Raw genomic sequence first — 12,297 nt, 5'->3', positions numbered from 1 at the left:
ACTTTCGCCCTGTTGAGCACCACCTCTCCTTCTCTAAACCTTACCTTCTCTTCCTAACTGAGACTCTGCTGTCAGAGGCAACTGATAGCATTCCCTTTTCTGTATCATCCTACTTTCTCTACACTCATTTCAAAGCCAAAGGTGGCTGTTGTGTATATGCACACAACGACTTATCTTGCTCTCATGTTCCTGAACTCGATTCTTCGGAATTCTATACTTCCTGGCTTCGGCTTTCCTGTCATTCTCTGACTACATAAATCTGAGCTGTTTACTTAATCCCTAACTCTACTGACTATGAAAAATTCTTCGATTATCTTACTTCAATAATGGAACACATTCTATCCATTTCTCCTTTCTCTGAAATCTTCATTCTAGGATATTTCAATGTTCACCACCACCTTTGGCTTTCCTCTCCTTTCACTGCTCCACCTGGTGAACAAGCCTACATCTTTTCTATCCTCAATGACCTAGAGCAGCTTGTACAGCATCCTACCCGTATCCATGACCGCATTGGAGAGAGCTCCAACATACTTGATCTCTTTTATACAACTAATCCTTCTGCTTACACTGTTAATCTTTCCTCTCTGTTAGGCTCCTCTGATCAAAACTTTATCACCTTAACCTGTACTATTGCTCTGGCACGGGTTGTGGACCCTCCAAAAAAACGTCGACTGTGGCACTTTGGAGCTGCAGTTGGGAAACCCTCAGGAAGTACTTCTTTGAAATTCCCTGGAATGATTATTGCTTCCGTGGCCGAGAGCCATTTGAGTGTGCCTTGTGCATTACAGAGGTTATTCTTTCGGGCATGGAAGCAAACATTCCCTTCTTAGATCCTTTGACTAATGCAAGAGAGCCTTGGTTCATGCTTGTTCTAATGCTGTTCACAACCAGGAGAGGACCTATAAAAGGTACCAGAGCCAACCCTGAATCACATCTTTTTTACGTTTCTGCCTGGAATTGTGCTAAGTCTGTTTTTTGCCCTACGAAAAACAATTTCATTTCTACTAAATGCTCTCAACTCTCCAACTCAAATTATTCCCGTTCCTTCTGGCACCTTGCCAAAAAACTTTCTAACAACTTTACCTCATCATCCTTCCATTTGTGATCGGGAGGTTGCAAGTTCGAGCCTCGCCCGGGCTACCGTTGCCGGGAGGGGTAGCGCCCTCCTGTGACCCAACGGGACTATATGGTCTTAGTTGCCTAGCTCGGGGAATTCATTTCTCCATTTCATCATCCTTCACTCCTCTTTTCTGTTATGATGGTTCTGTAGCTATTTCTGCTACTGATAAAGCAGATCTCTTCGTTAAGACTTTCTCCTCCAATTCCACCTTAGACGATTACGATGCTGTTCCTCCATCACTTCCCCCCTCAGACTTCCTCATGGCTGACATTAAAATTTCTTCAGCAGATGCCATCACTGTCCCTAATACTGACAAGGTATATGGGCATGATGGAGTCCCTCCTGTTGTCCTCAAGAACTGTGCTTCTGTGCTTACACCCTACCTAGGTAAACTGTTTTGCCTTTGTCTATCAACTTGTACCTTTCCTTCTTGCTGGAAGTTTGCACACATTCAGCCATTCCCAAAGAAGGGGGACCATTCCCAGCCCTCTAACTATCGTCCAGTTGTTTTAACATCCTGTGTAAAAAGTTTTTGAGTCAATTCTTAACAGAAAAGTTTTAAAGCATCTTTCCTACCATAACATTCTTTCTGGTCGTCAGTATGGGTTCCGTCAGGGACGCTCCACCGGCGATCTTATTGCCTACCTTTCAGACTCCTGGTCATCTTCCTTTCGGGACTCAGACGAAAGGTTTGCCATTGCGCTTGACATCTCAAAGGCTTTCAATCGAGTCTGCCATAAATCTTTATTTTCCAAACTGCCTTTTTACAGTTTCTATCCTTCTGTGCCTTCAGCTATAGCTTCCTTTCTGTTCGTTCTATAGCCGCTGTTGTAGACGGCCATCGTTCTTCTAGATCTTGCAACGGTGGTGTTCCTCAGGGCTCTGTCCTATCACCAACTCTCTTCCTTTTATTCATCAATGACCTTGAAAGCTGTACATCTAACCCTGTCCACTCGTATGCTGATGACTCCACCCTTCATCTTTCCATTCAGTTCCCGCAACGTCCATCTCAGCAGTTACTTCAGCAAGCAAGGGATGAGGCTATAACACACCTAATGTCTGACTTGGCTCGTATCTCTGACTGGGATAAAAATAATCTTAGTGTTTTTAATGCATCAAAGACTCAGTTCTTACACCTATCAATCTGACAAGGTCTTCCACAGGAGTACCCATTAATGTTTAATAATACCCAGTTTAAACCTGCATCATCCTTGAACATGCTTGGGGTTTCATTCACTCGAGACTTATCATGGAAAGATCATATTGCATCTCTTGTAAAATCTGCTTCCAAGAGATTAGGTGTGCTAATCCTACTCAGTACTTTCTTTACCCCTGACAGTTATCGACTTTATACACGGATTTTATTTGCCCCTGTGTAGAGTACAACTCTCATGTGTGAGGAGGCTCCCCAAATACAGCTATTCTCAATAGGGTGAAGTCAAAGGCCTTTTGTCTCATTAACTCTCCTCCTCTTACTGGCTCCCTCTGTCTTTTCGCCACACTGTTGCATCTTTATATCTTTTCTGTCGCTACTTCAATGGTCACTGCTCCTCTGAACTGTCTGCTTGCATCCTTTCACCTCTACGACGGGCGCGTACCACCCGTCTAGCATCAAACTCTCATCCCTTTTCTGTTCAGCTCTCTGATGCTAGAGTTAACCGTTACTCCCAGTCCTTCATTTATGCAACAGGTAAACTCTGGAACTGTCTACCTCTGTCTGTATTTCCTGCTTCCTATGATCTCCAGTCTTTCAAACAGTGTGTCCAGGCATCTCGAAGTGATCGGAACTTGAATTTGGCTCTCTCTTGTATTGTTTTTGTTCTTTTCTTAGAAGGAACAGTTTGCGGCCTCCTGGCCTTTGGTTCCTTCGTCCTGGCATTAAAAAAAAAAAAAAAAACTTTTGGCATAAACGTTCCGCAAGATAGCAATATCCCCTTCATCATGATTACGTGATAATACATATCTGATAATACTCGTACATATTCGTATCTATGTAAGTTACGAATGACTTCAGAGGGTTTTTTCAGTACTAGTGTCGGACACCCAATAATAAATCTACGAAGTAAAATCGTACCAATAATGAGCAAACAAAGCAATTAGACATCATCGTACCTGAGGGTGTGAAATGTTAACACATGTGCAAGGAACATATGGGTCCAACTTCCATCAATCAGAGACTGGGATTTTTAGGTGCAGAAAACAACGAAAACCGAGCAACAGCGAAGAGCATCATATTACCGCAAAGAAATATGCATGTGTGTTGGGGGGGGAGGGTGTCGGAGGGGGGGGGAGTGGATGTGGAAGGGTGTTGGTCAGAGCTGGATGCGGCACTCTGGAAAACGGTGGTAGGATTCTTTGTGGATTTATAAATATGAACTCTTCATAACTCATTGTCAAACTCTTCACAGTTATCACCAATTCCATTTTTTCATCGTAAATGACTCCGTGAAAGCAATTATGTAAGATATTTAATACTTATATTTTGCTGTCACAGTTCATTTACTAAAAATATTCATTGATCTGCCTAAAGAACAGGGGCAAGCCCCCTCCCCCCACCACGCCTCTCCCAACCCAAAATCCGTGTCTTGTGTGTGTGTGTGTGTGTGTGTGTGTGTGTGTGTGTGTGTGTGTGTGTGTGTGTGTGTGTGTGTGTGTGTGTGTGTGTGTGTGTGTGTGTGTGTGTGTGTGTGTGTGTGTGTGTGTGTGTGTGTGTGTGTGTGTGTGTGTGTGTGTGTGTGTGTGTGTGTGTGTGTGTGTGCGCGCGCGGGGGGGGGGACTTTCGTGGGTGCATGTGTCTGCTTGTATGTGGGAAAGTATGTATGTATGTATGTGAGTATGTGTGGGTGCGAGCGTAAACGCGCACTCAAGGGCAACCTACAGGGCCAATTACCACCGAAAGTAGGAACTTAGACAAACTGAACCAGCACACGAATATGCCTTCCGTCGTTTTGAGCTTAAGTCTTCTCAAATTCGTATGTGCACGCCTACAGTAAACCATGAACTTGTATGTGACAGAGATGTTATCAAGAAAAGGGGTGATCAAGAACTGTCACTTTCCCTCAACAATGCATATGAGGCAGATATATATATATATATATATATATATATATATATATATATATATATATATATATATATATATTTTTTTTTTATGCAAGGAAGAAGGAACCAAAGGCCATGAGCCAGCAGTAACAGTTCCCTCCAAGAGAAAAGCAAAATACAATAGAGAGTCAAAATCAAGATCCGATCATTTTGAGATGCCTGGACACACTGCGTTTGAAAGACTGGAGATCATAGGCAGCAGGAAATACAGACAGAGGAAGACAGTTCCAGAGTTGACCTGTTGCATTAATGAAAGACTGGGAGTAACGGTTAACTCTTGCATTAGTGAGCTGGACAGAAAAGGGATGAGAGTTTGCTGCCAGACGGGTGCTACGCGCCTGTTGTAGAGGTGAAGGAATGCAAGCAGACAGTTCAGAGGAGCAGTGACCATTAAAGTAGCGATAGAAAAGAGATAAAGATGCAACAGTGCGGTGAAGAGACAGAGGTTGAAGGGAGTCAGTAAGAGGAGGAGAGTTAATGAAACGAAAAGCCTTTGACTCCACCCTATTGAGAAGAGCTGTATGTGGGGAGCCTCCCCACACATGAGAGTTGTACTCCACACAGGGGCGGATAAAACCCCTGTACAGAGTCAACAATTGTGCAGGGGTAAAGAAAGAGCGGAGTCGGCTTAGCACACCCAATCTCTTGGAAGCAGATTTTACAAGTGATGTAATATGATCTTTCCAATATAAGTCCCGAGTAAATGAAACCCCAGGCTTGTTCAAGGATGATGCAGGATTAAGCTGAATATTATTAAACGTTAGTGGGTATACCTGTGGAAGATTTTGTCGGGTTGATAGGTGTAAGAACTGAGTCTTAGATGCATTAAAAACAACCGTATTATTTTTACCCCAGTCAGAGATACGAGCCAAGTCAGACATTAGGTGTGCCATAGCCTCATCCCTTGTTTGTTGAAGTAACTGCTGAGATGGGTGTTGCGGGAACCGAATGGAAAGGTGAAGGGTGGAGTCATCAGCGTATGAGTGGATAGGGTTAGATGTACAGCTTAGAAGATCATTGATGAATAAAAGGAAGAGAGTTGGTGATAGGACAGAGCCCTGAGGAACACCACTGTTGATAGATCTAGGAGAAGAACGATGGCCGTCTACAACAGCAGCTATAGGACGACCAGAAAGGAAGCTAGCGATGAAGGCACAGATAGAAGGATAGAAACCGTAGGAGGGCAGTTTGGAAATTAAAGATTTATGCCAGACTCGATCGAAAGCCTTTGAGATGTCAAGTGCAATGGCAAAGCTTTCGCCAAAGTCCCGAAAGGAGGATGACCAGGAGTCTGAAAGGTAGGTGAGAAGATCGTCAGTGGAGCGTCCCTGACGGAACCCGTACTGACGATCGGAAAGAAGGTTGTGATAGGAAAGATGCCTTAAAATTTTTCTACTGAGAATTGACTCGAAAACTTTTGAAATACAGGACGTTAAAGCAATTGGACGATAGTTGGAGGGTTGGGAGTGGTCACCCTTCTTTGGGACTGGCTGAATGAGAGCAAACTTCCAGCAAGAAGGAAAGGTACAAGTTGACAGACAAAGGCAAAAGAGTTTGCCTAGGCAGGGTGTAAGCACAGAAGCACAGTTCTTGAGAACAACAGGAGAGACTCCATCAGGCCCATATGCCTTGTTAGTACTGAGGCCAGTGATGGCAGAAAATACATCAGCTGAAGAAATTTTAATGTCAGACATGTGGAAGTCAGAGGGGGGAAGTGATGGAGGAACAGTACTGGAATCGTCTAAGGTGGAATTGGAGGAGAAAGTCTGTGCGAAGATATCTGCTTTATCAGTTTATCAGTAGAAGAAATAGCTACAGAACCATCAGAGTAGAAAAGAGGAGGGAAGGATGATGAGGTAAAGTTGTAAGAAAGGTTTTTGGCAAGGTGCCAGAAGGAGCGGGAAGAACTCGAGTTGGAGAGTTGAGAGCATTTAGTACGGATGAAATTATTTTTAGCAGAGCGAAGAACAGACTTAGCACGATTCCGGGCAGAAATGTAAAGATGATGTGATTCAGGGGTGGGTTGGCACTCCTTGTAGGCCTTCTGTAGGCCCTCTCCTTGTTGGGGACAGCATTAGAACAAGCGTGATTAAACCAAGGCTTTCTTGCATTAGTCAAAGGATATGAGAAAGGAATGTATGCTTCCATGCCCAAGAGAATAACCTCTGTAATGCGCAAGGCACGCTCAGATGGCTCCCGGCCATGGAAGCAATAATCATTCCAGGGAAAATCAAAGAAGTACTGCCTGAGGGCCTCCCAGTCCGCAGCTCCAAAATGCCACAGATGACGTTTCCCTGGAGGGTCCACAGGCCGTACCGGAGTGATAGGACAGGTTAAGGTGATAAGGTTGTGATCGGAGGAGCCCAACGGAGAGAAAAGATTAACAGAGTAAGCAGAAGGATTAGTTGTGAGGAACAGGTCAAGTATGTTGGAGCTCTCTCCAAGGCGGTCAGGGATATGGGTAGGGTGCTGTACAAGCTGCTCTAGGTCATTAAAGATAGAAAAGATGTAGGCTTGTTCACCAGGTGCATCAGTGAAAGGAGAGGAGAGCCAAAGGTGGTGGTGAACAGTGAAATCTCCTAGAATGGAAATTTCAGGGAAAGGAGAAATGGATAGAATGTGTTCCATCGTAGAAGTAAGATAGTCAAAGAATTTTTGATAGTCAGTAGAATTAGGGGATAAGTAAACAGCACAGATATATTTAGTCAGAGAATGACAGGAAAGCCGAAGCCAGAGTGTAGAGAATTTAGAAGAATCGAGTTCAGGAACACAAGAGCAAGATAAGTCTTTGCATATATATACACAACAGCCACCTTTGGCTTTGAAATGAGTATAGAGAAAGTAGGAGGATACAGAAAAGGGTTTGCTGTCAGTTGCCTCAGACAGCTGAGTCTCAGAAAAAGGTGAGGTTTAGAGGAGGAGAGGTGGTGCTCAACAGAGCGAAAGTTAGAGGAAAGGCCGCGTATGTTGCAGAAATGAAGAAGAAGTGAGTCAGACAGTGGTTCCAGGCACCTCGAGTCGTCACCGGGAGAGGGGCGGATGGTGGGGGCATTTATGGTCCCTCCCCCCCCCCGGGGACTCCGAGGCTTGGTGATGAGTCGCCATAATTTTTTGCATATTGGAAAAGGAAGTGTAGTGTGTACTGTGCATGTAGTTTGGTGTAGATAGTTCGAGAAATTTGTACTGGAGAGCATGCTGGCCTACTCTGTGTAACTGAGACACTGAAAAAGTTCAGCAAAGGGGGATGGTTAGGAACTAGTCCTGAGGGCTGATGAAACGGGAGCCAGATTAGCTTGTAATTTAGCACTGACACGTCCCTTCATCCATGGATATGTGGTGGAGACATGGCCAGGCAGCTGTCGCTCTGGCTGTGAGACATCCCTCAACCCACGCACATGTGGCAGAGTCGTGGCCAGGTTAGTGTTCGCTTTGGCACTGACACACTTCTTATACTCACACATATGTGGTAAAAACGTGGCCAGGCTAGCGTTCTCCCTGGCAGTGACACATCCCATTCACCCACGCATGTGTTATAGAAATGTGGACAAGCTAGCATTTACTCTGGCACTGACACATTCTTTCACTCACAGATATGTGGTAGGCTATAGAGGACAAATTGTTGATATGGATGCTAAGCTGGGTATACAAACTCAGCTCTTGAGCTTCAGGCTTTGGGATCAGAGTCCACGACGGAGATCGCATCCTCCGAATCCAGTGATATTATCTCTACAATTATTGGACATTAAAATTACAGTATATCGTGAAGAACAGGCATCATCTATGAAATTCGGGGATTAAGATGATAAAGGTAGTATTTGCATTAAAATGCAACGCGGACAGTGATACGTAACCTAGCTACTGTAAAAATTCTTCTTGTGCTGCACGATTATTATGGCGCCAACAGTGAAATGCTAAAGGTTCGTGTAAGATATTACGAAGATGCATTACCTAAGACGTATTGCACAAATACGTAACCCTGCTCAGGTACAGGTGGATCTGAGAGACCCCCCCCCCCCGTCCCATTTTTCTAGTTCATTAACTTCTAAATACCCGGGAAGCCTGTTCTTCTCAGTAACTTCTTAACACTGTGTATCCATGAAAGGGATGAGGGAGTTACATCAAGTTCTCTCTCCGTTTCCACAGTATGAGAGTATGCGAGTATAAGTTGGGTATGTGAGCTCCACGTCTACCTGAGGTGTGTGAGATAAAAATTCGTTCTCCCTGACTGCAGATATGAATGCAGTGTCTGGCAGCCCCTCTTCACACCATGAGGCACCATCCCATACCAAGCTTTGGGACCACTCAAGCAACCACTCAGATTTTTTTTTTTTTTTTCATATTCTTATAGAAGGCCATAATTTATTTATATTTTCTACAGTTTTTTTTCAAAATTTTTTTAAAAATATAAAAAGAAAAGAACAGTTCATTATTGTACATGTTTGTATTGCGCAAACATTAAATGTTACTCTGTTTTCAGTACTGGAATAAAGGAAACAAACATTTTTCCCGAATTTTTATATATTTGGGTCTGAGAGACCCACTTCTACTTGCTGTGCAACACGGACTGACATCTACCTGAGAAGGGGTAACACTGATGTAGTTAAACATTTCTCTGCCACATTATTTTTCTGGAGAAACAAAATGCCCAACCATAAACGGAGGAAAAAATCAATGAACGAACGATAATGCAGAAATTCATATTCTGTGAAAATGTTGAGGCACGTAATGCAGTATTTCTACAGAAGTGATCTAAAACTCTTAGCCTAACAGAAGTATAGCTTTGATCTTTATTTTAGCAGTAAACTGCTGTTTTAGCTGTAACTATCATTCCCACGGTAATATATTTTATCCAGTAATACGTCATAAATCGGATGTAGATTAGGCATCAAGGAAAATTCTTCTCCGGACGAGGTCATCGAGATCAAGGTTGTTTTACAAACCTCGTCAAAACAATGAAACCATAATAATGTCAAAGAGGTGTCCCTATTTCATCATGGTGTTGAAGCTTACCTCAAAATAATACATCATGAAGACATGCCGCCTTTAAATTCAAGCAGCCCTCATGTGAATGACATTTTTCTTTTTTCTTTTAGTCCTAAGACGTTTATAATGTCGGGTTCAGTACAAGATTAATTATCGGTCATTCGGGGACGTGTTCCGACATAGAAACTCCAAGTCGGTTATGTGACATAAAATATTTTTAACTTAACGTCACAGGTTAAGTTCAGGGGTGAAAGTTATAATAATCACTTCAACGGAATGTTCTCAGTTGTGTGGGGAATAGCTGGAAATCACTGGCAGATACGACATCGTAACTGATTTTGTGCATCGACTCATCATGTTTTAATGTGAATAATAGATGCTACATAATGAAAGTGTTCAACATCAGATTAGCTACTGAGGTCAAATGATTTGCCGCTTGCGCTATGATGTGATTATTTAATATCTATCTATCTATCTGTCTATTGCCAGACACCATAATCCCGTACGGGATGGCCATTTGACTCTGAGTTATTTGTTTTACAGGGAGGGGCACTAACCCTCCACCAACCCACTTGACACGTAAGGAGCACGTATGGTTTGGTTATATGGTTACCACCAGCGTTGTAAATGGTTTCTTGGCTTACAGGAAACCATTTGGCTTGTCACTGAATGTAAAGCCACCTGTAATGGAAAGAAAGGCATTAAGTAGTGACAGGAAAGATGGGAGAAATAGGAAGAGAGGATGGCAGGCACAGAAAAAGAATGATAAAGGCTAAGGAAGAAGTAGGCAGCACTACATCAAGTGAGTGGATGATGATCGCCACCACCTACCACTATCATTTAATATACAAAGCATTATTATGAAGAGCATTTCCCATTACTTAATATACAAAGCATTATTATGAAGAGCATTTCCGCACACGACATAGCTACATTAGTTCATCAGGAAATGAAGTTGAATTCTAGTTAGGGCTCACTAAGGCATGGTATCTCAAAGCCCAACTTGAATCACCTGAAGTTGTAAAGGTTACAGTGTTACCACACGAAACGCGGAGGGGTTGGCTAGCGAGGGATCACTTCTTTTATGAATGTCTACATTTGTCCAACTAAGATTTTTAGGGGAAGTCATCCCCCCCTAGCCAAACTGAAATTTCTAGGAAATAATGAAAGGACGGCAAATATGGCTTCGTTATCGTAGTGTATTTTGTAAAAATGTAGTCGTATCCATAAAAGGATAATTGGGTAGCATGACCCACCCAGTGATTTTTATGGCCTCATTTCCCTCCCTAAATACAAAAATGATCAGAAATAAGGGAAAGTGAGCAGATGGGTTTCAGCTCAACTTCTCACGTCAGTTCGGCTGGTTTACTTGATAATGTCCCCCACTATACAATTTTTTTTTACCGTTTTTTAAGGTGGTCAGCATCCCCTCCAAACTCTTATGAAGGATAAAAGTAGGGTAAATAGTTCAGATATGACTCTGACATCACTGTACATGTTATTCAATTGACTCTTATCCATAGTGCATTTTTGGGGAAACGTGACACCCCATTGATTCATGGGGGTTAGCCCCCCTCCCAAATATAAAAGCAATCAGAAATCGTGGAAATACTTGAATGAAATTTCTCAGGTGAATTCGTTTCGTTAATGGGAAGGTTCCACAATATACATTATTTCCAGTCCTGGCTTTTAAGGGGATCAGTCCCGTTCACCTAATTCAAACCTATCAAATAGTTAAAGAAGGGCAAATATGGCTTTGATATTAGTACGTGCTTCACAATTGACTTTCATCCGTAATGCTATATTTGGAGAGTGTGAACTCCCAGTGATTCTTGGAAGGGTCAGCCCCCTCCACAAAAAAAAAAAAAAAAAAAAAAAAAAAAAAAATCAGGCGTTGGGGAAACTGAGCACATGAATTTCAAGTAAATGGGCATACATATCGCAAAATTAGGTATGCAGTTTCCATGCTTTCTGTGTATGTACAAGAAGAAAATGCACATCGATGTTTGATGGGCATGACTCCCCGCAAGATTTTTGGTGGGGTCAGCCACTACCAAAAAAAATGAATAAAAAAAAATATACAAAATAAGAAATCGGAAAGATGTTTTAATGAAACTTCCCAGGTGAGTTCATTTGGTTATTGGGAAGGTCTTTCATTATATAGGCCTACGGTATTCCAACCATGATTTTTAGGGGGTCAGCCCTCCTCAGGAAATTAAAAACTAAGAATTTGTGATAGGAATGCAGATATGGCTTTGATATCCTAGTACATGTTGTACAAAGGATATTCATCTGTATCGCGATATTGGGGAACATGACCTCCCATTGAATCGGTTCAGCCTCCCCTCCCCCCCTTAGAAAAAAAAAAAAAAAAACAGAAACTGGGGAAAGTGAGTTTATTGATTTCAAAGTAGTCGGCATACATATTGCAGAACTGGGTATGCAGTTTCCATGATTTCTCTGAATGCACGGGAAGAAACTGCATATCAAGTTAATTTTTTAAATGATGAATAGATCTTGGTACTTACTCCATGTCAGGAAGGTTCCGATGCGACCATTTGGAATAAACATCATACTTCTTAATTCCCTTACAGTGGTTTTAATCCTTTTATGCCCAGCGTTGATCCTAGAGTATTCTTGTATTTGACCGGTCTTTCAAACTAGCTAAAACATAATGATAAAATGATAAAACCCAGTTGGTTCACAGCTCTCCTAAATTCTTCTCTCTTCGAATAATCTTGCTCTGAAATCGTATAACTTTTTTTTTTTTTTTTTTTTTAAGAAGTTTCATTCTCCACTGGGTATACAATATGTCAAATAATGTCCAAAAATGTCATACGTCACAGATACGGTCAGCTGTAGGATATGGTCAGCTTCTGCAGCTTTGATTTGAATTAAACCAAGCTTGTTGGATGAACTAAGGGTAAGATTTGTGTGAAGTGATTTAAGTGCAATCGATCAATGGTAAGGATCACAAGTCATTGTCAATGTGTCCGTCCTTTTACTAGAAAAAATATTAAGATGAGCTAAAAATGACTTTACTTTGAGAACAATTGGTCGAAGGTGAAAGCCACAGTTAAGTTTAACTTAAA

This window comes from Coenobita brevimanus, chromosome 86 (assembly GCF_032717465.1).
Source record: "Coenobita brevimanus isolate Jiangsu-jjx chromosome 86, ASM3271746v2, whole genome shotgun sequence".
Lineage (NCBI taxonomy): Eukaryota > Metazoa > Arthropoda > Malacostraca > Decapoda > Coenobitidae > Coenobita > Coenobita brevimanus.
Note: the sequence above shows the minus strand (reverse complement) of the source record.